Raw genomic sequence first — 25708 nt, 5'->3', positions numbered from 1 at the left:
GGCCTTTATTTTTTTCCGTTCATCCAGGACATTTAGATTGTCATTAAAACAGAATGAATAATTGTTGAATCATGCTCGAATCATCGGAATAAGGCTGCTTTTCTCAGTACAGTTTATTCTGGTTAATCTGGTTAGGATGAATTTCGAATCTAAAGATTATAGCATATGAAAATACAAGCGAAATTCAAAAATTATTACTCAGATTGCAATCTTTTGTTGTAAGTATAAAATTATTTTTAATATTATAAAATGATAAAGTTCTTGCTATAAACATTTTAAATATTGATTGGGAACTTGTAATATTTTATGCAGTATTTATTTATTTAGTTAATATTAAACTTATTTCTGTTTTAATTAATTACAAGTATCCCTCGTATAACACGGTTAATTCGTTCTGTGTAGTATCGAAACCGTGTTATACAAGACATTTTAATATATGTTGTTTTTACTCATTTTTTAACCTAAATAATCACGTACGTATCATAAATCATGTCAATGTGTACCATGTTATATCGAAACCATGTTCCGTGTTATATCGAAACCGTGTTATACGAGACCTTGAAATAATGTAAATCAAAGAATGTGTACCGTTTTATATCGAAACCAATTCATAAGGTGCAAATTTTATAATAGATGAAATTTCGGCTCAGTAGAACATATAAGCAAAAACTGGTAACCAGAACATACAAAGACCCACTGATTTAAAATAAGAGTTGTTATAAATGATAAAACTTTTATAAGAAAAAATATCTGCGCTTTTCTATAGCGAAAAAGTTCGTTTGGGCAACAAAAGCAAAACAAAATTTTAAATAAAATAAATAGAATCATACTATTTATTTTATTTCATATTTTGTTTCGACTACATTTTTCATTTATCGTTGCCAAATTTAGCTAATGTTTAATCCTAATGTTATTTTTTTACAATGCATTGGAAACAAAATAATATTTACCTTTTTGCTTTTAGAACACTGATCAGAAAAATCAGGTATGTGTTTAAAAGTTGAAAGTTAGTGTTATACGGGGAAACCAAACTTTTGAGCCCAATTTTTTGTAAAAGTTTCATAAAAACAAAGTAAAAACTTATTACAGTTATTAGCATACATTTTTTTAAGCGTATTGAACAAAAATTGAAATATTTCTTTTAAAACTCATGTTACATCAAAGCCGTGTAGTTATGAGTTAAAGTTTTGTACCGTGTAATATCGAAGCCATGTAATAATAATCGCAAATTCGGTACCGTGTAATGTCGAAACCGTGTTGTAGAAGTACCGTGTTATACGAAGGACGCCTGTATTAATCTACTTTACTTTATTTTTATAGTTATTTTAACTCATTTCATTTTTTTTAGTTCGGTCTGTTCAGCAAATAGCGAAATATTTATCTTTTGGTTGGTGCATTTTGTTTAAGTATATGCAAGTCTTTATTTTTTAAACGTTTATCGCTTCGCTAGAAGAAATTTTTTTTAATCAATTACAAATATTTCAAAATATTCAAGTTAGAGATTATCTTCCTGTCTAGTTTCAACTGTACATTCATTTTTTTAAAGCATTCTTGAACTGTAACTAAAAATGTTACTTTTTAAAAAATGTTAAAATGTATTTAATCTTTAGATTTATTTATATGGTTTATAATGTTTTAAAGAAAGTAACGCACTTTATTAGAGAGAATCACCTTCATTTTTTTCTTTTTCTTTTTTTTTTAACTTCTTAATAAGCAAAAAATATTTGGCTTTCAGAACCATTCACGCAGTCTTGTAACCTACTAATGGCAGGAAAGCGAAAGCGTTTTTTGCTTTCAAAGCTTTAAATGCAAAAAAAAAAAAAAAAAAAGCACGTGAAGCATTAGCCTCAGTGATAACTTTATTCAAAGAGTTCGTTTCTAATTATTACAACGAAAAGGAGTGCACGCATTGATAGTCATGCTCAGAAATTAACATGAGACACATGTTTCGACAAGTATTACAACTCTTTTTTTTTTTGCTTTAGGTACATTGATTTAACTAACCTGTTGAAGAAATCTATAAATAATTTGAGTATTTTCGACCATTCGCTTTATTTTGTTGATAACTTGGCTTGGCTGACTAGTGGAATATGGTATCTGGGTTTGATATTTCTTGGCGTAATGGTAATTGCTGTAACATTAAAGTACGATGCTGTTTCAAAAGAACGGACGTAACCACACATGTCTCATTCCAACCCTTCTAAAGAACTTGAATGCATTTCTGACCGTACTCCAAATAAGCACTTGATGAAAGTAGTCCTTTGTAACTTGCTGGAAAAAATAGGGAGTGTCTCAAAGAGGAAGAAGCATGTAATACACATGGGTTTGATTAAGGAAAGAATACAGAAATTGAAAAACGACAGCATTGAAGGTTTCGACAATATTTAACAAAAGAAAAAAAATAGTAACTATTTTTAAAAAATGTCGATTTTTCGATGGCGAATTAAGAAAAAAATATGCAAGTAAAAGGCTTGTTATGAGCATGAACCGTTTTTCAAAAAAGTAACACATTCTTGGAAAGTCTATCTGATTACTATTTTAACAAGTCATCTGTATTTGGAGGGCTACATTAAACGTTTACTATGTTCAATGAGTAGTGCAACAGTTGAGGAAAGATTAAGAACAATAAAGAATGAAAAACCATGAGTAGAAGATAGAATTTTTTAATCTTTAATCTCATTTACTTAATTTGATGCTTCCTTTGTTTTGAGATTTAATCAATTATATACAGCATTTGAATCTACATAAAGAAAGGCAGGGAATTTTTTTTTTTTTAAATTTTCGTTTCCGTATCCTTTTTTTTTTTTTTTTTTTTTTTTTTTAATGTTTCTTCTTAATTGGGGTATGAAACCGTGCCTTACCCTAATTTTCAACGTATCGGAACTGTGCAACCTAATTACTATAGCACTGTAAACATTTTCTGGACTGAAAAACAGGAAAACACTTATAGTTTCTACAAGTACCATTTCACACAGGTATCACTATTAGGAGGTACCGTCATACTGGATGCCTTTACCCAATATTTTCTTCCAAATTTCAGCAGTAAAAGAAATTAAAAATACTCTTCCATAAAAATTGTTCTTAATAGTATCATAAGTATCCTCTTTCCATTTAAATGAGATTCCATTCTTAAACCTGCGTTTATTTCCAACTTTTATTTTCCACTAAACGCTTTCTGCTTCGTTGATTTAATTCATGTCTCAAGAAATTACATTTTGCTTTCAATTCCATAGTTGAAAAATACTTTCCAAATGATATTCGATTCTTTCACTTGCATAGCAATGAAGATTAGATGAAAGAATATTTGATTATTACGGTAAAGTTATTTGAAAGGATTTCATTTCAGTAGTTATTTGTATATTTGTTTGATTCTGTAGAATTTTCTGCAGTTATATACCGTTAAAAAAGGAGAAAGATTTCATTAGAAAAGAAGAAAGTTTAAAACTTGTTATAAGGTTCAGAAATACTTCAAAAGAAATTATTTTTGTTCTTGCGAAACTTTTTTGTATGTGCCGTACTTTTGTGAGTAACACATTTTTTTTCCTTTTAAGATACATAAAGGTTTATATAAAGTCTTTGTCCTAATGAAGAATTAAAAAAAAAAAAAAAAAAAAAAAACTCTTTTAGATTTAAACGTGTAATTCTTTTGTTTTTGTTTTGATCCATATCTCGTATTTCTTTATTCACAGTGTTAATACACTCCCACGTGGGCACCTTTCGCAGTTTTGAGAATATTTAAACGATATTCAACTTCATGACAAGCATTAGAGCGGCTAGAATTTACCTTTTCGGGGGGTAGGGGTGAGGGGCTTGTTATACCAGCCCTTATATGAATATAAACTAATATTAGGATTGGCAGTATGTGTTTCTAAAAACCAAGTCTTCTGAAGTAATGAACACCAAGTCACCCCGCCCCCGCCCCCAACTTGCCTAGTTCCTGGAGATAAATATCTGTTGTTACCGATGACATCGTATCAATTACTATTTTCGTTAATGCATCAATGACCAGAGTGAAAGCTTTCAGATTGACAAACATCCGCTGGTAAAAGATTTTTTTTTTCATCGGCGCCATTTTCAACTTTCAAAGTTAACTCCACCTTCATCACTTTGGCGTCTAATGTACTGAGGAGAGATTTAGCAGTGCGAGACTTTAATCATCCTGTTCTACTCATATGAAATTTATACTTAATTACAATATTAACAATTGAAACAATAATTTTAATAAGATTAACTTTTGGCACTATAATGCATGCAGTCAAAGAAAACAACTTGATTCATTACTCCATCCGGACTTCTCTATATACTGAAACAATCGGTCATAGCTCATAGATCTAGTATTAATCAGAGGCACAACGAGAAACCGGTATCATGGGCAAACGTGACCACACAATAAACGGGAAAGCGTGGGAAAAATATTTAAAAAATTATGAGTTAAACTTAAAGAAGACATTTTCTAAGCAGACAACTGTAATTTCCAATCAACAAGCGCAGAATGTCTTTCTTGTATGAGACTCTAACAACTTTTGTTCGTTTACTTTAGAGATTTACCCATCCTCCCTCGTTCAATGAGTTGTGAATCTAGTTATACTACATCTATGCCATAGCTAGAGTGGGAACATTTTCTTCGGAGTCGTTAGACAGCTCTGAGTGGTTGGTTAGATTGAGTTTTTTGACGCGAGAGATTTTGTAGGATGTAATGCGCCAAAGACAGCACTGGTTGCATGTCCTTTCAAGCAGTGAGCTAACTGTAAACGCCGTTTGAACTTTGCTGAAAAAAAAAACTAATTTCCTGCCTTAATATATTATTTGTTTTTTTTTCTCATTTATGTAACAATGGAGAGGGGACAGTAAAGATACATTTCCCATAAAAAAAGTAGTCGTAATGTTTAGGTAGACACGTTGCCATGGAAATATTCGACTTAAGGCGACACTTGTAGTCAATTTGTAAACTTAGATGCTTTCCTTAGTTTACGGTTTTTTTTAATTCAATTTTATTGTCTGGACAAATTTCAGAGTACAAATCGAGTGGGAATATAAATGGCTACTTTGCTGCACCACGTATGTGGTATTATTTGTTAAAAAGCTCTCCAGCTTTAGGATTAAGCTGGTGAAAACTAAATGTCATCTTCAAACTGGACGACAAAAAATTCTAGTCTATGTACCGTTCTAACATTTATTACTTAACCATAATTATTATTTTTTAAGCTAGACTTTTCACTTATTTACTGACCATATCTTCCACTTTTTTGTAATTTTCATCTTGCCTGTGTAACCTGCGTTGTCTTTTAATTAAAGCACATGGACTGGCAGACAGTGTAAGCGGCATATTAGTCATCCTGTTTCCTTTATTGAGCTAAAAATTCTAAAGATGTTTTATTTATTGAGCTAATAAGTAAGCCAAAAGTATCCAGTGTACCTTTGGGAGACCACACACAAAAAAATTTGAATTAATTCCATTTATCACAATAAAACGGCGGTTCTATACTGTAAAACATGCCTTAAGTGCAAATTGCTAAGATTGAAGACATTAACTACAGATGGGTGACAAAAGAAAACCGAACAACTATGAAATGAGAGAAAAGTATTATTAGAAAGGAGTTTGACCTCCCTTTTAATTAATTACAGTTTATACCCGACGTGGGATGAATTTTTGAAGGTCATAAACACCATAAAAAGGAACATGAAGCTATTTTTCCTGCAAAGCAGTCCAGAAACTCAAATAGATAACAAGTCAATCACAGAGTTTTGATTACAAATATGGCCATAGATGATCGAGAATTTTTAAGGCAGGAAACTATGAAGAGCAAACAAGATATTCTACACTTGTTCTCATGCTCTTCAAACCATTTTCAGACTATTTTAGCAGCGGATGTTATCCGTCTTGATACATTGGGGTCGTTTCCTGGAAATGAAGTCTGGATAAAAGGATTCACCGAATCCCTCAGAATATTATATTGTTAATAGTTGATGCCCCTCTATACATAATAACAATCACCCCAAAACCAATCCAAGGTATACCTCCCCCCCCCCCACCAAATCATGAGGAAACCACCTCCGAGTTTCACAGTCAGCAAGAGGCGGCCTAGGAAGCACGCTTCTGTGGGATTTCTCCACACATAAACGTAACCTTGAGTCATCTTTCTTTTACAAAATATTGAAGCATAAAAGCAAATATAGCAATGTTGCACTCACGTGGTGTTTGCGTTTTTTTACTACTACTTCTAGAAGCGAAGTAAAACTTTTTCTATGGTGTAATACCTATGTTTAAAGCAATTACAATACTGTTTTTCTTTTTTACAACTCATTGATAAGTTTTACGACTTTCTATAAAATATTCCTTGATGTCAATTTTTCGGTGTTTATTATGAATTTTTCCCAATTCGCTGACTCTCCCCATATTGCTCGCGATTTTACTCCGCGACGGGACAAGTTTGCAAAATGTGCGAGGTTTACAAAAAATGATGCAAAAAATACTCAAAACATAGTAGTGTCATGACAAAAATATGACATTATTTCTTATACTATAACAGATCATCCTAATAGTAAAAAAAAACTTTTCAGCTTTATGTTTTTGGATTTGCAGTTTACCTTTTTTTAATTCTTTATTATCTTCAAGTAATGTGCTTTAGGAGTAACATACGAAAAAAAGTGTAAAATACTGTGTACAACAATTTTTTTTTTACACATCAAAATCTAAAACACTTCATTTACAAGTATAAACAACAAGAAAATCCATCTTGAATCGAATTTTAGCTAGCAAGATATCCTCAAGCAACGTATTCTGGCACTATCTTTCGGGAGTTCAACAAACGATTCCTTGTTACCCTTTTCTGTTAAAAACTTTCATCAAGAATTCAAAGCAATCAAAAACATGTTCAAGAAGTATTAACCCATATGAAACGGTAAAACAGAGTTTGATGCATCGTTTTAAAGATGTTCCGAATTTATCTTCGTAGAAGATTGTAGGAAAAACGTTTTGATCAATTAACTGCTTACCCTAGAGAAATAAACAGAGAAAGAGAAGATTAGATTGAACAAAAGTAAAAATTTAAAAGCTTTCCTGTCTTAAGTTTTCCTGAGCTTTCGTTTACGCTAGAACGGAACATCCAGCTTAACATGCATGTGTGCATAATAGAACTTTGAAATGAAAAATCCCCTTTGGTCATCACTGTTAAAAATCTATTTACTGACGACAATTTGTCGTTAATGGTCTTTTTGCGTAACCTTTTTTGTTTTATCTCAACATTCCAGAAGAAGAATTTTTCCCATCCTGATCGAAAAATACATGTAATCACATTTGGTAGAGTAGAATTTGGTTCGGGGTATTGGCTTCTTATTGCACTAAAGCAATAGTACATCGGAAAATTGTGTTTGATTGGTAATCTTTCCAATATATATCTATATCTATCTATCTATCTATCTATCTATCTATCTATATATATATATATATATATATATATATATATATATATATATATATATATATATATATATATATATATATATATATATATATATATATATATATATATATATATATATATATATATATACAGAGAGAGAGAGAGAGTGGTATGTGTATGTGTGGAGAAGCACTTCATTAGAATTAGCTATAGTATGGATCTCAGTTTACAACTCATATTTCTAATTCGTGTTTGGAAAATTGTTTTATTATAAAAATTTGGTCAGCGAAAAATTGTTGGGATCTTTTGTCCATATTTGAGCATCACATTTATGCCAGTCTCATTTGTTGTAATTTCAGCAAGAATTGCTGGTCAAAACAAATATAATAAGTTTGGAATAACTGTACTAGTTTACTGCGCTTAATACAGATGCAATAGCAATACAAACTACTCAAAACAAAAACTTCTCTAAAACAAGTCTGTTATTTTTGCTTCATTTGAAAATCAGAATTAAGTGCTAATTTATTGAGTTTTGAATATTTTTTAGGACACCGGTATTTTCTTCGCTACAGTATCATTAACTAGCTATTTGGGAGATTTATATTAATTTATAATAAGCAATTGTCTATTTATCTATCAGGTGCTACGATATAGCTAACAATATTGCAAAAAACACGTTGTTAGTAAGAATACACTTGTTAAAAAAAAAAAAAAAAAAACCGAATCAGTAATATTTCACATAACACTATTTAAGTTTCTTAAATCATAATCTTTAAAAAAATAGAACATGTTTTTTTTTTCCTAAACTTAAAAGTAACTGCGTGGGATTGATTTCGTAACACAAGCAACTTGCGTAAAGATGTATTGAAAAGTAATGATTCAGCATGCCCCCCAAAATGTACACAAAAAGTCTTTCAAAGTATATACTATTTTTAAGAGAAATTTTAAAGGATTTTTTTTTTCATTCAAGCAGTAATGTTGTATTCATTAGATAAGTTTAATTAAGAAGTTAAATAGAGGGTTTTAAAAATCTTGCACTTATAAAGAATATTCATTTAAAAAAGCTATTTGAAATTCATACATAATTAGTTTTTTCATTTAATACTGATCTAATCAAAACTTTTTCCTATAGCTAATATTAATTAAGTCCATGTAGGTAACCAATTTGAAAACTTTAAAAAATGGTGTCAGTGAATGAAAAAACTCCTAGGGACGCCACGGACGGGATTTGTTAAGATTAATCCATAGAACCTTTAGGTTTAACACGAATTATTGCTGATTCAAAATTGACAGGGCATATGGATATAAGGATTGTTGTGACTGAAGCATCCCACTCCGCTGGTCTTTACCTAGAAATAAAATTCTGATTGAGCTAGTTGAAGCGAAGTTGAAAATCGTTTAAATCTTCTTAGAGCTACGAGAGGTGAACGTGCTGATTTGTATTAACATCGTGAATAAAAAAAGCTTTTTAAATAACGATAAAAATAAAAAATGCTTATGCTAAATCTGAAGTTTTCTCTTGAGATGAAGTCTTTTTATCACTGCAGGACTTTATAAACTCCCTTTATGTTATCATTTTTCTGCGTATAGTGAGACCATGTTTTGCACAGAAAATTGGCAAACAAGTCAAGGTAACTTAATTCACTCAACTCATAGGAGAGAAAGAAGATCCTTATACTTAATTTATGTAGATATACATCTGAAGTTTGAAAATTTGTTTTAAGAATACAAAATTTTGTCAAAGAAAAAAGTAAATAGAACTTCCAAGAATAAAAGTATTTTAAATAATTTGAAGTAAGGTAAACACACCAGTAGGTGGCCAGTGCTTCAGTAGTGGCCACTTCAAGGTTTATATTTGAAAAAATAGGATTCCAGGTTTCCCAATGGATTCAAAAGTGCATCAAACATGTAGGAGGTATTACCGCTTGCATGTCTGAATCCATTGGGAAGCCTGGAATCCTATTTTTTCAAAAATTAACCTTGAAGTGGCCACTACTGAAGCACTATTAAGCACTGGCCCCTACTGTTGCGTTTACCTTACGTAATTTGCAACATTATACAAACTTGCGAGGAAGAGCCTGAAATCTTTAACAGTTACCGTCGAATGGGCTGACTTTGTGCCTGCATGGGGTGAGATTGTGCTACATTATACAAGGTCTGGCGATTAATTCTCAGGACTGACGTAACTGTAGGAGAACGAAAAGCCGGAAAATAGCGCTAATGAATGCATATTGAAGAGCGTTTTCTTGCGCATGGTGCAGTGCTATGGGTGTCATTCTAAAGTAAGTAATTTTCATGAAAAAGCGCATTAAAACTTAGCTCTCAAATTTCTGTCGTCAAAGTGAAAATGGAGCAAAGAATTAACATTAAATTTTGCTTCAAATTGGGCAAGACACTGCAGAAACACACGTAAAGTTGAAACAAGTTCACTTGAACTATTTAATGGTTTAAACACTTCCAGGACGGGTGCAAAAGTGGCGATGATGATCCAGATCGGCAGCAGTTCGTACGCACGCTTGAAGCAATTGAACAAGTTCACATTATGGTGACAGCAGGAATTGAAGAGCTACGTTTTATATCGCCTTTTCACGACAACCGCTTACTTCAGAATGACGCCGATTGCACTGCGCATGCGCAAGAAAAGGCTCTTCAATATGCAATCATTAGCGCCATCTTCCGACGTTTTAAAGTCATGTCAGTCCTGAAAAATAACAGCCGGACCTTGTATGTGGGTCATTTTACTGTATTTTTCACATTTATGTAGAGTCGTCCGTAACGTGACCTTTTTTTGCTATAATTTTTTAATTTACTGTTTGATTTGCAAAATATTTTAATTTGAGTTGGTGTGTTGGTAGAAAAAGCTCAAAATAAACTAATACGCTACTCAAACAGTAAATTAAAAAGTTATGGCAAAAAAAGGTCACGTTACGGACTTTACATAAATGTCAAAATAGCGTGAAATGACCCATGTACAAATACCAATACAAAGAGTTGAAATTAGCCTAAGCTAAAGATAATGCTGAGTAGGGTGGGCCGAAATAAGCCGAAAAAATTTTTTTTTTCGAAATCAATTTTTGGATAGCGCGCAAAAGTTGCGTAGTGAGCTAGTTAGCACTCACAAAAAATTTCTTGGATATTAAAAAATATCTAGCCGGCGCTATTTGACATTGAAAAATCGTAAAAAAAGAGAAAAATGATTTTTTGTCGAAATTTTTTTTAAAAAACTAAATTCCAAATATTTTGCTGGAATGCACCGAAAATGTTATATAATGAGCCAGCTCGAGCCCATAAAATGTTTCATTGATTTTATTGAGCATTTAACCGCTCCTTTCCGACATTAAAAATTGGAGAAAAATGAAAAAATATTGAATTTCTTTAAAAACCAATGTGAAAATTATTTTTCAAAATTAAATCATAGACTAATAAATTAAATAGCACTATTAATCATAGTAATTATTATCACGTAATAGTATCATACATTTTCTAGAATTACATATATAGATAATAAAATTTTAAAAAAGAAATCTTCAAATTTCATTTATAATACCTCATGCATAATGAATAATATTTTTTGGAATAATATTGTCCCTTGCTATCAAATGATGGAAGTTCTTTCCTAGCATGAAGTTTTGCACGAATGTATCCATCTCGTGCAGTTTCACCACGAACTTTTATTGCAGCTTCGGTTATTAGTTTCACACAACGTTTCACAGCTTGCGTGTGACAGGGAAATTTCTCGAAAGTAAACTCTGTAGAATGTTCTTTGCACATTTCTTTCCATTGTTGGTCTTTTAGATGCATTGTAAGAGTTGGCTCTGTTACAACACAGTTTGCCCAATCAACTAAATCAACATAATCAACGGCTTCAAAATTGAGTTTAGGACGCTCAAAAAATCGTACACCATCCGAGCTCTTCGTCTTCTTATTTCTAGAGTTCAGAATGCGCCTAACAGCTAATTCCCGAATGTATTTTCTTGAGTCAAACAACATTGTCAACAGTAGCTGTTCAGGATGAGCGAAATATGCATTACTTGAGAGAACTTTGAAAATTATCTCCTTGACGTTGTCTGGAAACTGCCTTCCAAGAGAAATTATTTTCCAAACATGTTGGGCGCCGTACTGGCAGTTCGGTTTTATTTTTATTTCAAACCACATTGGAGCATAAACTAACATTACATACTTTACAAGTATTCTGATGGAGTTGGAGTGCCTATATACAAGCCTAACAAATGGTTTGCAGTTGTCAGCCATCGCGCATGACTGACTGAGTTTGCCTCGGCTACTGTCAGCCACGCTTGAGGGACAACTGACCATCTTTTACGGCAAGACAGATTCTATACAAATATTGTTGTTCAATACTTAAATGTTTTATATCTTCCATGTCCAAACCAGAAGATTGCAGTCAATTTTATCAAATTTGACGACCAGATTTTTTTACAATCTCTAAGAAGTTGTTCCAGAAGTGCTCCAGAATATGAATGTGGCCACTTTGTGCAACCGTCCAATTCCAGTATAAGATGCCTCAGTGGCAACTCATTGTGGACATTGGACGCAAGAGAGGACCCCTTTAATTGCTTAACTCCCAGCTGTGGAGGTATAGAATTACAGCATTTCTTAAAGAAGAATACTTGCGTTCAATTCATTAATCAGTTTAAAGGACTTCAGAGGATTCACATTTTTTTTAATACTCAAGGGCTCTATTTGTCAAATATATATAAAATAGTTATAAAATAATCTTAGGAATAATAGAAGTAGTTGAGCGCCGTTTATTATCCCGAAGAAACTACTGGAACCAAAGATTAAAAAATTAGCATCTTATGTAACTATTTTTTATTCGAGTGTGTGCATTTTTTAAAATTGGCGTACAAATGTCGCATAAAATTGATTGAATTTTCACTGTTTTTTCTAGGTAACGTATTGCGTAACATTTCAGTACTTATTTCGAAACTACTTTTAATTTTTTTTTTCCATTTTGCCAATGTTTCAGTCTTAAAGGAGCGTAGCTAAATATTCTACGAAATGTATAAAAATCTTTGAGGATTTCAACTAATGCACTGACAGATACTTCTAATGTTTGTTGAAACAAGCTTCAAACTTTTATTTTTGCCCCCCCCCCCTCTTTTTTTTGAAAAAAGTGCATTTTTGTCCTTTTTTTCAGTTTTTCAAGGTCAAATAGCGCCGGCTAAATATTAAACAAATTTAGCGAAATTTTTTATGGGTAATAACGGGTCCATATAGCAACTTTTCCGCACTATCCAAAAACAGATTTCCAAAAAAAGTTTTTTCGGCCCACCCTAATGCTGAGTGCAGCCGTTATATAAAAACAGCATCCTACCTCTTACAGTTATGCTGCAATGTATCTGGAGCAATCTAACCCCTGCTGGCACAAAGTCAACCCATTCGACGGTAATGAATTACTCCACTTCTATTTAGAAACCAGACATTTTCGTTTCTTACTTATCAACGGCAGATCTCCAAGCAATCGGGAAAAGTGTTATTTTTTAATCCTCTGAGGAATGCGAGATCATGTTCTCCAAAAGTACTTTCACTTGTTGCTGTCTAGCGTTTGACATCCCATTTTGCATTGTGTAATTCGAACGTCTGTCATCGAAACAATACAGATGCATTACGTTTAGACAAAGAAATGTTTTTAAATACGTAATATCTTTTGTTCCAAACCAAGAGGTTAAATATTTCTTTAACCAGTTAACACATGGTGGCATATTTATAGGACAGTTCCAGCTTTTCTGCTTACGTAAAAAGTAAAATAGCTTTTCAGTATTTTTTATTTGGTGACTCCTGCCAAGAGTCAATGCATTCCCGTGCCTTAAAATAAATTTTGGATATTTTATATTATGTATCAGCCTGTTGTTATATGTAATTCTGAAGCTATTCTGAAGATCATTCATTCTTTCATATTTACATGCGTCACAATGCAATAAACATGAAACTCAAGATTATTTTTGAAAGCCTTTTGAACCAATAACAGTAAACATAGTTTCATATAGTTCTGATTTTCTAGGAAAATATAATTTTAAACTACAAAATCTCAAATATGCCACTTGATGTTTGTATTTGCTTAAGGTTTATTTGTTATCCATAAATGACTTTCATAAAAGTTTGAAAATAACAGATACACCTCTGGACTATCTTTTTTCCACAGAAACTGACACAAAATGACTAGTTTGCAGGAAAAATTGATGTATTAGTCAGTGAAGAATAGTTACACGACAATGAAACGAAAAAAAAATACTGGTCGATTATCATGTAAATCATTGATATAGCAGTTGTGTACACGTGCAGTGCTTACAACATGCTAGCAATAGTAATCGATGCAAAAAAGATATTATAAGATAGGAAAACAACTCGGACAAGAATAGGAGGACCAATCTTTGCACAAACCTAAAAAAATAATAATAGCCGACGCCGTCAGATTAGAAGGAAAAGACTACATAAGTGGTATAAGAGATAAATAAGAAAGACGTTTATTCCACAATTCTCAGAGGGCGGTTCCTATATTTTGTACCACAAGCAATACAACAGACTTATAGCTATTGTTTTTCAATCATTATTTACAATCATTTCATTATTATAAGGCTTATAAATAGTGCTAAAAATTGTTTTTATGGATAAACGAATTCCCCTTTTCTTTCATTTCAAATGAAGAGATGACGTTTAAAAAGAGTAATCACAAGCCAAACAGTTTTCAGTATAAGAAAAAGACTGTCATTATAAGTATACAACATCAACAAGAAGCAAGTGAATTGTTTTCTTACTTATTCTTGTTTATGTAACAATCGTTATGTAAGATTTCTGCTAAAATGTTTGTAATAAATTAATCATCTAGCTTATAATGTTGGAATACGTTGATTTTCATGGGCTGGTTAGAAATCAATTCCATTTGGCTGAGTTACAATAGATTCTACGCTTTTCACACAGAAAACTGCTACTAATACTGACTATTAACTTCTATAATTAACTAAAATGAAAAACAAAACAACTCTTTCTTACAGTCAACAGCTCTAGACTGCACGTCAAATTTTCAGTACACATTGGAAACACGTTTGAAACAGTTTAGTTCAGAAAATGTATTCCAGTTACCTGAATAAGCTCTAAATTGTGTTCAATACGTGATCCGTTAAAAAGGAAGTGCACTGAAATATGCTCCAAATGTGTCCCGCTCAGAATGTTTGAGAAATTCAAACATGGGAACACATTTGAGAATAGATTCGGGCATGTATTTAAAAAGAGATTGAACACACTCCTGAAATCATCGCTTTCTTTTGTACAAGTATAGTTTGTACGAAATACCACGTACGTATGAACGTGTACAAGTATAGTTCGTACGTATACCACTAGTCAGTAGAATATTTTAATACAACACTACTATAAATTTTGTTGGAAGGAATTGCTGTCAGTTAGTGTCACTAAAGCCCTAGATCATAGCTTAAGTAGATACACGTCCGCCATCTTGGGGCTAAACGATGCTTCCCTCTATGTCTGCTACGGTGAAGTAGCGGGTTTTTCTTCTTGAGTGTGGTGTTTCTTAATTGTGAATTAACGTGGAATTAATAAGAAACCACAATTAAGAAGCAAAACACCATAGCAGAAATAGAAAAAAACATCATTTAGCCCCAAGGTGGCGGACGTTTCACTACTTAAGCTACGATTCAGGGCTTTAGGTGTCACGAAGGCCACCGAAAAGGATGACCATCTCGGATCGAAGAGTCGTCATTACCTGGGGATGATTGACTGCTGCCCCGCGAGATAACTGTAAAATCAAAACTATAGGGTCTGGTGGGGGAAAGTGGTCAATGGGGTAAAGTGGTCATACGTCAAATAAATGGATATATCTTGGAAATAAATGTTCGAATGAATGTAAAAATTTTACTTTAGAGTAAGGCAGTTAGAAACTACATTTTGAATACGAAATTTTACAACTGGCAAAATTTAATTCGGTAAAAAAAATATTTTGCGTGAATATGAAAAATTTTAAAATCTAAACACCTATTTTAACATTCTTGGGAAATTTTGTTTGTTAGAATTTGGAACAGATTGACTATACAGGATGCTTCCTACATGTCTCAAGAACTCTTACTCATTAGCAGTTAGCTGAATCTATTTTAGATAATTTTTTAGAACAATTTAAGTAAAATGGGGTAAAGTGGTCATAATATTAGGCTTGACGAATATTGTTCTTCTAATGTCACTTAATCTTTAGGTATAAGGAAGATACATATTAATTTTACTTAATATGTATTTTTTTACAGTAAACGGGGTTAAATATACGAGTATATGCGTATATATACGCATATATACTCGTGTAGACATGTACATAGACGTATTCACATAAATGCGCCAATAAATACGTATTTGGGTATCTGTAAGTATTTTTAATCCACACAGCTATACATTCTATTATACACGTATATGCTCGCTTATACTCGTATATATAAGAACACTTATATACTCAGGTAGACACGCATATACGCATACGTACTCGAGTAGACACATACATACAAGCATGTGATATAAAGATATACAGGGTGAGTTTATATTCTTGAGCAAATTATTAAAAGGTGTTAGAGGAGAGAATAAAAAGCAAGAATCAATAAGGAAATACGGTCACAAACACAACGCTGACGCGCTACATGCACGCAAAGTGAGAAATTGATGGATGCAAAAAAAGTCACAAATATATATATATATATATATATATATATATATATATATATATATATATATATATATATATATATATATATATATATATATATATAACACAAATACAATTTTACACAACATTTTATTACTTAAGAAAGTTTTAAAGCCATTGATGAAATTTGCGGCCTTCGGCTGTAATACAAGCGTCGCATTCACAGATCCCTGTCTGTTGCAATAACGAGACTTTTGAAAAACTTTCATCAGCCGCTGCGCCTTTGTTGCGATACGTGTATTAGAGTTACTACAGACCGTAACTTTCAACAACTGCTCTAAATATTTCTTAAAAACTAAAATGTTAGGTGAAATCATCTTTGTGCAACAAATTTGTGCCCTGCTTTGCATCCATCAGTTTATGGCTTCGGGTACATGTAGCGCGTCAGTGATTATAACGTCCTAATGATTCTTTGCTTCTTATCCTCCCCTCTCACACCCCTTTGATTTTGCCCAAGAGCTTAGATTCACTCTGTAGGCCAACATGTATATAAGCGTATATTCTCGTGTATACATACATGTACTGGTGTATACACGTAAATGTACGTCTATTCGTCTATACAGGTATATAATCGTGTTTACACGTATACGTGCGTATGTACTCGTGCTTCCATATTATATATACGTAAGTAGACACGTACAAAGACGCACTGGATGTATCCACGAATTAACTCGTGTATACTCGTATATGTACGTATGTACACTTATATATGCGTATATACGTCTACTATACACATATATACTCAAGTATGCACGTATTTTCTCGAGATACAAGTGCATACGCGCATATGATGTTCGTTTATACGCGTATATACTCGTATATACACATAACACGTACATATACGTAACACGTATATACATGTGACACGTATGTACTCATGTAGACACGTATACACTCCTGTAGGTAATCACGTATACATGCTTATATACTCGTATATACACGTATATACTTGAGTAGGCACGTGCATGCATGTATCCGATGTATACATGTATCTACTCATATAGGAATGTGTTTACTCGTGTATAACACGACACGTATATATTCGTGTATACACACATGTACTCGTGAATATACTTGTAACTATAAAAACAACTGAAATATACAAGTATTAGGGTTCTTTATAATGGTTTTGCATCTATTTTTAACTATGACCACTTTACCCCATGCTATGACCACTTTCCCCCACCCCATGGGGTAAAGTGGTCATAAAAACATAGGAAAAAGAAAGTTCTATAAAACTACTAAAATCAATACTTTTCTTCCTAAAATTCAATGTACCGTGTTCTTTAATAATGCAATGTAAAATAACAACAAAAAAAGTTGAAGTGTTTAAAGAATTTGTTGCATTTATTATCCACCTAAGTTGGAAACCTACGATTTTATGACCACTTTACCCCACCAGACCCTAATCACAGGAGTGTTCCAAGGGAGGTGTACTTGTAATGGCAGTACTTTTCCTACTTCTTGCCAAACTTTTAGAGCCATGAGCCAGTTTCTGTTTCTGTGGTAACAATTTCTTTGTTTTAGGTACTGTTTTATGTAAATTTATCGTCGTCTTCTTCAAGTGAAAACATATTTTAAACCAACTAATAAGCTATACTTATTTCTTGCAAACCATCATATGAACGTTCAAGTAAATTTTTGACAATGTCCAATTTTTTTAATTGTCGTAAATTTACTTGAACTATCTATTAAGAGTTATTTATTTTTGAAAATTAGTTTTAAGTTTGTTTCCGGGACAATTGTGAACAGAACATATAGGGGCACATGTGAACAGTTCCCATTTCCTCAACGTAATATAAACACTGGTGTAAGGACATTATTATTGTTGAGTAAGGTGTAAAGATTTATAATCTGTATTTTGCTAAAATCAGTTTGTATATTTATTGTTAATTATTATAACATTGTTACAAATTATTTATTTTTTTAATTATTTTTTTAAATTATTTTGTTACTTAATAACTGACCAAGAACTTAGTGTTACATAACATTTACAAGGAAAAAAAAGACAAAATAATTTTCTTTAACTAAAACTAAAGTTTAAAATAATTTTTAAATTCTTCATCATATTCTCTATGAAGCTTAAATACACTATACAGGGTGTTTCAGTTAACTCTTTCAGGGGTAGGGTGCATCTTCTCGGCTCAAAATCATATAGCAATGCGGACCGGAAATGCTTTCCTGAAGCCGTGATGTACACAGAAACACCATAAATAAAGGATACCATAAATGAAAAAAATAAAAAAAGCAAAGGGTACATACGTCCAAGTAAAAAGTTCGAAGTTTTTTCAACCGGCTACCATGCATACCTCGCGTCTTCAGCGCACGGGACTCCGAACAATCTGGAATACTCACGGTATATCTCACATTTCTCGCATTAGGAAACATTTCCGACCCCACATTGCTACATGATTTCGAGTCATTACTACACACCCGACCCCTTTTAGGGGTTCTGAAACAGTTAAGTAAGACATCCTGTATAACAAGATTGAACTTTACATAATAAAATAGTCTTTGTATTGTTTAGTCTTGTAAGTTTTTCCTTGTCGATCCCATGATTAGAACATGCTACGGATATCTTAAAACACTTGACTGTGAGCAGAATTATATAATTCAGAAAAAATGTTTTCTTATTGACATTTACTGTACAATTTAAACTGACACAAACAACTGACACTTGGTTACAAACCCTTCAATGCAATTGGTATATACGTATATGTTTTATATTAAAGAGTTTTTCGTTGAAATTTGATGCTTGTCCTGCATTTTCAATCGCTCAAAAACTCCATAAAGTAAATAAATATGTTTTCTTTTTTTTTAAATCGGAAAATAATCCAGAGTTTACAAAAAATACTATTGAATCATAGATACCTACACTTTTACTCTGAGAAGTTAATAATATTTTTTGAAAAATTAAGAAATAAAAAAAATTGTTCACGTGAGTCCCCTTTTCCCCTACTCTTTTTGAAAGTTATCTCCTCAAATACTAAAAAGAATCGTAAGTGAAAATACAATTACGCACGTAGTATACATTTATAGTACGTTTTCATTGTAAATATATTCTTTCATGTGTTTCATGTCATGTGGTTCATTGACTTTCACGTCATTGAATATAATCTGAAATAACGGTACTGAGTTGTATGCTTTTTACTTTTTTGAGCATTTGACAGACCCCTCTTGCTTGTCAGTATAACTTTTTTTTTGCGCATCATGGTTTTCATTTATTATTTTATTTTATTTTACTTTATTTTTATTCGTTTAACAGTACAAGTATTTCTTTTTACTATGTATTTTTACATTCTAAATTGGAGTGCATCGTGAAAAAATAGGCTTCATATTAATTGGAAATTCAACAATTGCGAGCTGTATTAGTAAATTCAAAGATGCAAATTGTAATTGTCTACAAACTTATATTTGATCGTTTTAATCACGGAAGTTTTTTCCACGTATTAAAACTAAAAAGTTTCTAAAATTGTAAAAGAAAAAAAAAACATCACTTGTTTATTTTAAAGCAATCGAAGTGCTGGGGTATTGCATGCCCCACACGTCCTCCCGAGGAAGTGTTGAAGACGCGCCTTCCGCCGGGTTAAAGAGTATTCCTTTTATTTTATTTGAATTCAAAGATGTTACCAACGCAAGATTTCAAGATTGATTTTTCCTAAGCTTTAAGAGGCAGCGAAAATTTTTTCTGGTAAGAAAAATCAGTTTCTAGTCCGCCATAGAGCATTTTAATGACTTTACGTACTTAATCCTCTTTAGAAAATACTGCAGACGTCCTTATGAAAACAATATTTTCTCCAAAAATAACTTCCGAATTTAAGTGAATTTTCCTTAAAGCATTATAATGGATTAAATGGAAATGTTTTGATAAACATTTTTCGATGCCAGTCGCAATTCTAAAGCTTTTCATTTTGACTGATTCCTTTATACTTAAATTTCAGTCACATGTTTTTACTTTTTCTACTTAAAATATAAAATTGTAGAGTGAGTAAAGTGTCCGATTTTTTGCATTTATTAACATATTGACTGTAAGAGTTTCTTTTTGGGTAGTATATTTTGAAGTAAGCAGGAAGCAGACAGTATTTTATTAGAAAATTAAAAAGTTTACTTCGTAATCCTTGTATATTGTTAATAAAAATAAGTGCATTCATAAAATTCTGATGTGACATTCATTGATAGCATTAAACTCCATTAACGTTTCAAGTGAAGTATAATTGGTAAACAGTAAACTTAATCCTAGATGAGAATTAACATATATATCTAAAAAATTTTAAAATATTTTTTTTATTTAGCTGCTGTATGTAAAACCATAAGGTTGGGGTTTGAAAAATTGGTTCATGTTTGCCATATTTTTGCGTTTTAAATTTGATAGCAGTGGAACTCTTATATGTTCATGATTTACTTTTATTTCGTTTAGACATTACATTCATTCTAAAAATTTTCAACCAATCACACTTCAGGAAAAAAATTTAAATTTTAAATGGAGAAAAAATGGTCCCAAAAGTATGAACTCATTTTTCTCCTGAAAAAAAATAGGTTATCGTGTGAAAATGGTGTTATTTAAATGATTTAATAACTGTAGACTTGTTTATTATGAAAGTAACTACAATAAACGTGAAAGACATTATTAAGGCAAACAATTTTATTTTCATATTTCAAAATAATGTTGTTGACTCTGGTTGAAAGTCCCACAGTACCAAGCTTCTCTTTTTGGGGAATTACAAACAATTGTTCGTTTTTGGTTTTGGTTCATACACTTTTGAATTTCTTACCTATCAGCATGTATGAATTTTTCTATAAATGTAACTGTAGACTAAATATTAAGGAAAACTCAGTTAAGTCTAACTATGACCCATTTTAACATCAAAATAAAACAAAAGAAAAAAAAACAATATTTTATTGTGTGTTGGCCTCATGTAGTTATGATGAAGCATCTTTAATTTGCCCTGTTATTTAATAAAATATGAAATATTTGAATAAATTTGTCAACTTAGTGTTTTAGAAAGCAGCATGTGCGAAAATAAAATATTTTATTTCTCCTGTCATATTTATGAGAGAAACGTTTTTTAGATTGTTTCCTGTAAACTAAGAAATATTATTAAAAATTTAAAAAACAACCCTTTTATATGTTTTTACAATGTGTTAATTACAAACTGACCCATTTTATACCATAACCCAACATACCTCACCTTACCCTATCATTCTTCTTTCTGCTCGAAGACGTTCAAGAGAAATTGCCCTTGTTGTTATCAGTATCATAGAGATTCCCCATCTTTAAACAATATACATTCTTCATATTTGAACTTTTTTAATTCTACGTCAAAGCTTCATGAAAGTCTGTGTGAGAGTATTTAAACACTTACTTATTTCGTTTTTTAGCCTTTTTGATAATTCAAATGGGAGCAATGAAAAGATGTCGTCCCATTCATTCCAAGAGTTAATTACCTTCGAGCGCAACTCGCGCGGAAAATTAATGATGTAGGATAAATGTATGCAAGAGTTAAAATAATCTAAATGCGCCGAATGAATGCATTGAATCAATTCCACATGAGAAATGTTTCGCGTAAGTAATGTTGGAATGATCGAGTGCTATTCATTGTGGGATAGTTAATACAAAACTGGATGCATTACAAAGGCTGAATGACAAATTTCAGCACATGCGCTGGACACATTAATTTCAAAAATAATTGTTGCTACATTTTAAATTACTTTGAACCATTTTTGATGTCAAGTTGATTAACGTGCAAATAAATGTAATTTATGCTTAATCCATTTGCACGGATGGGATTTTTTTACGCATATATTTCCGATTTATACCGGAATTTTAACTTCTGGCTTTAAGTTATTATACATTCGAAAAAAGGACCATTTTTATCATAATATGAAGTATCAAAACTCTCTAAAAAGTTTTTTTTTTACTTGAAATACAATAATTTGGAAAAAGAACTTAAAAGAAAAATGCTTTTACGTGGAAAATAATGATTTAAAAAATACATATGCGGTGTGAGTGAACGTTTAAGCCTGCAAATTATTAGTTTTTAAACACAAGAAAACGTTTCAAAAAGTTGATAATTAATATTATGGTACATAATGGTCCCTAAAAGATTACATGAATTAAAAGTCAAAGTTAAAAATTTCGGAATCAAGGGCAAATGTATGCGTAGAGCTGTCTTGTTTGAGCAAATACTTTGCTCTTTTACTCTGCTTTATCTTTGAAAGTTAGTGTGTTGAGATTAGAGAAACAAAAAGCTAGTAGTAGAGAATCATTATATATTAACATCACCTTTGTTTTTTAAATCTAAGAAAACAATCTGGTAATAATACGGAAGAAATTTTTAAAAAATCTATCTGTACAATATTAAAGCCAATTTTAACAACCAAGTCTTCGAAGGAACTGAATCAAATAGGAAATGAATGGCGAATGAATAAGTTTAAGGTCATTCCACAGAAGTTGACTGTGAAATGTTCCGCACGTAAGGCTAATATCTCTAAATGTTTACGTTTTTAAATTTTATATTTTTAGGATAAAGTATAGTTAATCAAGTTTTCTTTTATTTTTAAAACTCATTTTTATTCTTATAGGGGGGAAATCTACATATAGTTCGCGATTTAGCGTTCTGCACGAGACATTTCACGGCCAAAGAGTATGGAATGACCCTGTAATATTCCTTGCTACCTAAAAAATCGAATTTTTCTTTCCAAATCTTATCTGCAGATATTGATTGAGCAATGCCGTTACTTTTAATAAGGTATGATGTCTTCCGTGTTCTCCTATTCTTTGTGAACATCTAATGGTTTCTTTTTGTATATTTTTAATTTCTTTTCGGCGAAAAAAATGCTGGTTCTTTATATACAGTCCTATTTTTTTTTACAAAATTTTCGGAAAACGCCCAATATTCGAGCAGAAATGCAGAGATAAATTATCAAACCACACTAACTGCTATTTTATTCTTTTATTTCGTTTTAACTTCAAAAAGATCAGATCATGCACATGAACCAAAAGACGCAAAACTAAAATCTCATAGTTCCTAGCAAGAAACTTGTAAAATAATAATAATCGAAGACCATAATAGTTTCTTTGAAGCAATTTGGTTAGTTTTAAATTTTGTGTAACACATAGGTAGTTTATTTTTTTTAAGTTTCTACAGCAGCATCTAACTAGGTTTGTAACCCTAAAATCTATATGGGTTATAACGTCTCCTCAGTTTGAATGCTGTATTAATTAAACATGCATACATAGTCATTAGAAAAAAATTTAACACTATATTTAGCAGTAGATTTAAGATAATGTTTCTATTTACTAAATTGACAAGATTAAATGCAAAATATCAATTCCCTTCTTTGAATAAAAAATGTGTTATGATGAACAGGTAGAAACTGAGAATTATAAAATGATGAAATGATTTGCATGCTTTAAAATTAAGGTAGAGAGATTAAAAAGCTTTGACTCGCTTTACGTACAAAAAAAAAATAATAATAATAACAATGTAACATTCTTAGTAAGTAATGCTGGAAGGAATTCTACCATTTCAACTGTATTTTTCAAAATGTTACTACAAAAAATCTGTTTAATGCTCTAAAGTTTTTTAGATGTAAATTGCTTCTGCAGGAGACATATTTTATGAAGCCCATATTGCACTTACTTTTCGTCCTAACCGTCTGTCTTCAGGATTATTATGATGGCTTATTTTAAGATTATTGGGTGTTGTGTATGGTGCGAGATATTTGGCTTAATACATTACATGTCAGAAATCTTGTCCGCATTGACTACAAAGTAAAAAAAAAGTACGTTTCTGGAAAATAATGAACACCTAGTGTGCCTAATTTGAATCAGACTCATATCTGAAAAAAACAAGAAAGATTTCCGCTAAAATTCAGTAATCTTACTAGAATTAACGTAGATTATTTCTCATGAATTAAGAAAACTTTTCAATCAAGCTAGTCATGTCTCTAAAATAAATAAAGAGCCTGAAGAAAAAACTTAAATAAAGTAGACGCCGCTTAATGTTTTCACGGTTAATGTTATCATTCGCTTAATGTTATCAGAATCACGAAGTCCCGCAACACTTGTATGTTAACACACGTTAAAAAAGTCGGATATTGCAATCAGCGTCTTCGTTTATTGTTATCACTTTTTCATAAACTTTCAATTTTTCCCCGTTTTTGTTCCTCAATTAACAAATACATAGGCAAACCCTGACGAGACTAACTTTCTGTGAAGCACTTTGTGATTTTCAATAGCAGTTCAAAATTTTTCTAGGAATGAAGCTACAGAAAGTTCGCCCTCCAGTGACCACAGACTCCCCCTAAGAAAACTTTCTTTTGCACCTAAAAAAATTCAGTCGCTGGACATGTTCCAGGCATTGGTGTAGGACCTCCATTGTTGCCATTACTTTGTAAGCTGTTAAAGAATTGTGTCGAGATTGAAAACAAAGCGAAGTTAAATTAAAATTTAAACAACAAGCAAAACCATGCTGGAAAAGATAGAAAAGCTGAATGTGCTTTGAAACTGGTTTACGAATGTCAGGGAAAAACGGTCATATTTTACTTCATCTATTACTAAGTGATTAAAAATTGCATAATTTAGCTTTAACTTTTTTATAATTCAGCTGTTTCCATTCTGTTAATTTAATAGTTTATAATTTAAAACTGCATCCAGTTGAGTCATTGTGATTTTAATTTGAGGTTGCCAAAATAAATGCACCTTAATTGGACAAAAAAATGTTTTTTTTTGTCTCCTGGATTATTTTCGAATATTGTTATCAGTCGGTTATTGTTATCAAATTGTATTCGTCCCAAAGTGATCACATTAAGCGGCGCCTACTGTATGTTATATAAGGCTAGCGACTGTTCCTGATTTACAAGGAAACCCCCTAAAGCAAATATGGCCGAAGCTCAGGCATAACTGCTAGAAAATTCCAAAAACTTATTTACCTACAACTTTTGCGAAGCTGTAAGTGAAAAGGGAAATGCCGAAACTGAGCTAAAGGTAAAAGTCCTACTCGAGAAGCTGAATATATTATCATACTGGTAGCTAAAAACGCTTTTAACAACATTGAGAAGTCTACATTCATGAATCTTATCAGATACCTTTTCGCATTGACGTATATACTTGTATTTTGCAGGACACTGGTGGAAAACCATTAGAGCCCAGAACGTTGCCTTGAAACAATATGTAAACCTACACAGTTTTCTCACAATACGCACAAAAGACGTGAATGCTAACCACTAGAGTATATGGAACCCACTCATATACTTACTAGAGTCATATTTTATTGCAAGAAAGATACTTTTAAGTAATGACAAAGAAAGTCACAATAAGTATATAGTTCAATAAAATCTCAACAAGTTAAAAAGTTTTGAAGGTAATTTTTAAAACTAATAAATTTACGCATATCTGAGTAGTGCCTAAGCAAACACAATGCCAAAAGTCAAATTCCGCCAAATAAGTAAAGAAAAAAGCAAAGAAAGTCTGATATGGAAAGTATTTTTTTCTCCCAATGGCACATGAAAATGTTTCGGATATTGAATGGAATAAAAATAACACTATGGGAATGTTAAAAATAGGATAAAGCCCCAAAGATATGCG

This window comes from Uloborus diversus, chromosome 3 (genome assembly GCF_026930045.1).
Source record: "Uloborus diversus isolate 005 chromosome 3, Udiv.v.3.1, whole genome shotgun sequence".
Classification (NCBI taxonomy): Eukaryota; Metazoa; Arthropoda; class Arachnida; order Araneae; family Uloboridae; genus Uloborus; species Uloborus diversus.
The sequence above is the reverse complement of the archived record's forward strand: the minus strand, read 5'-3'. Positions refer to the sequence as shown.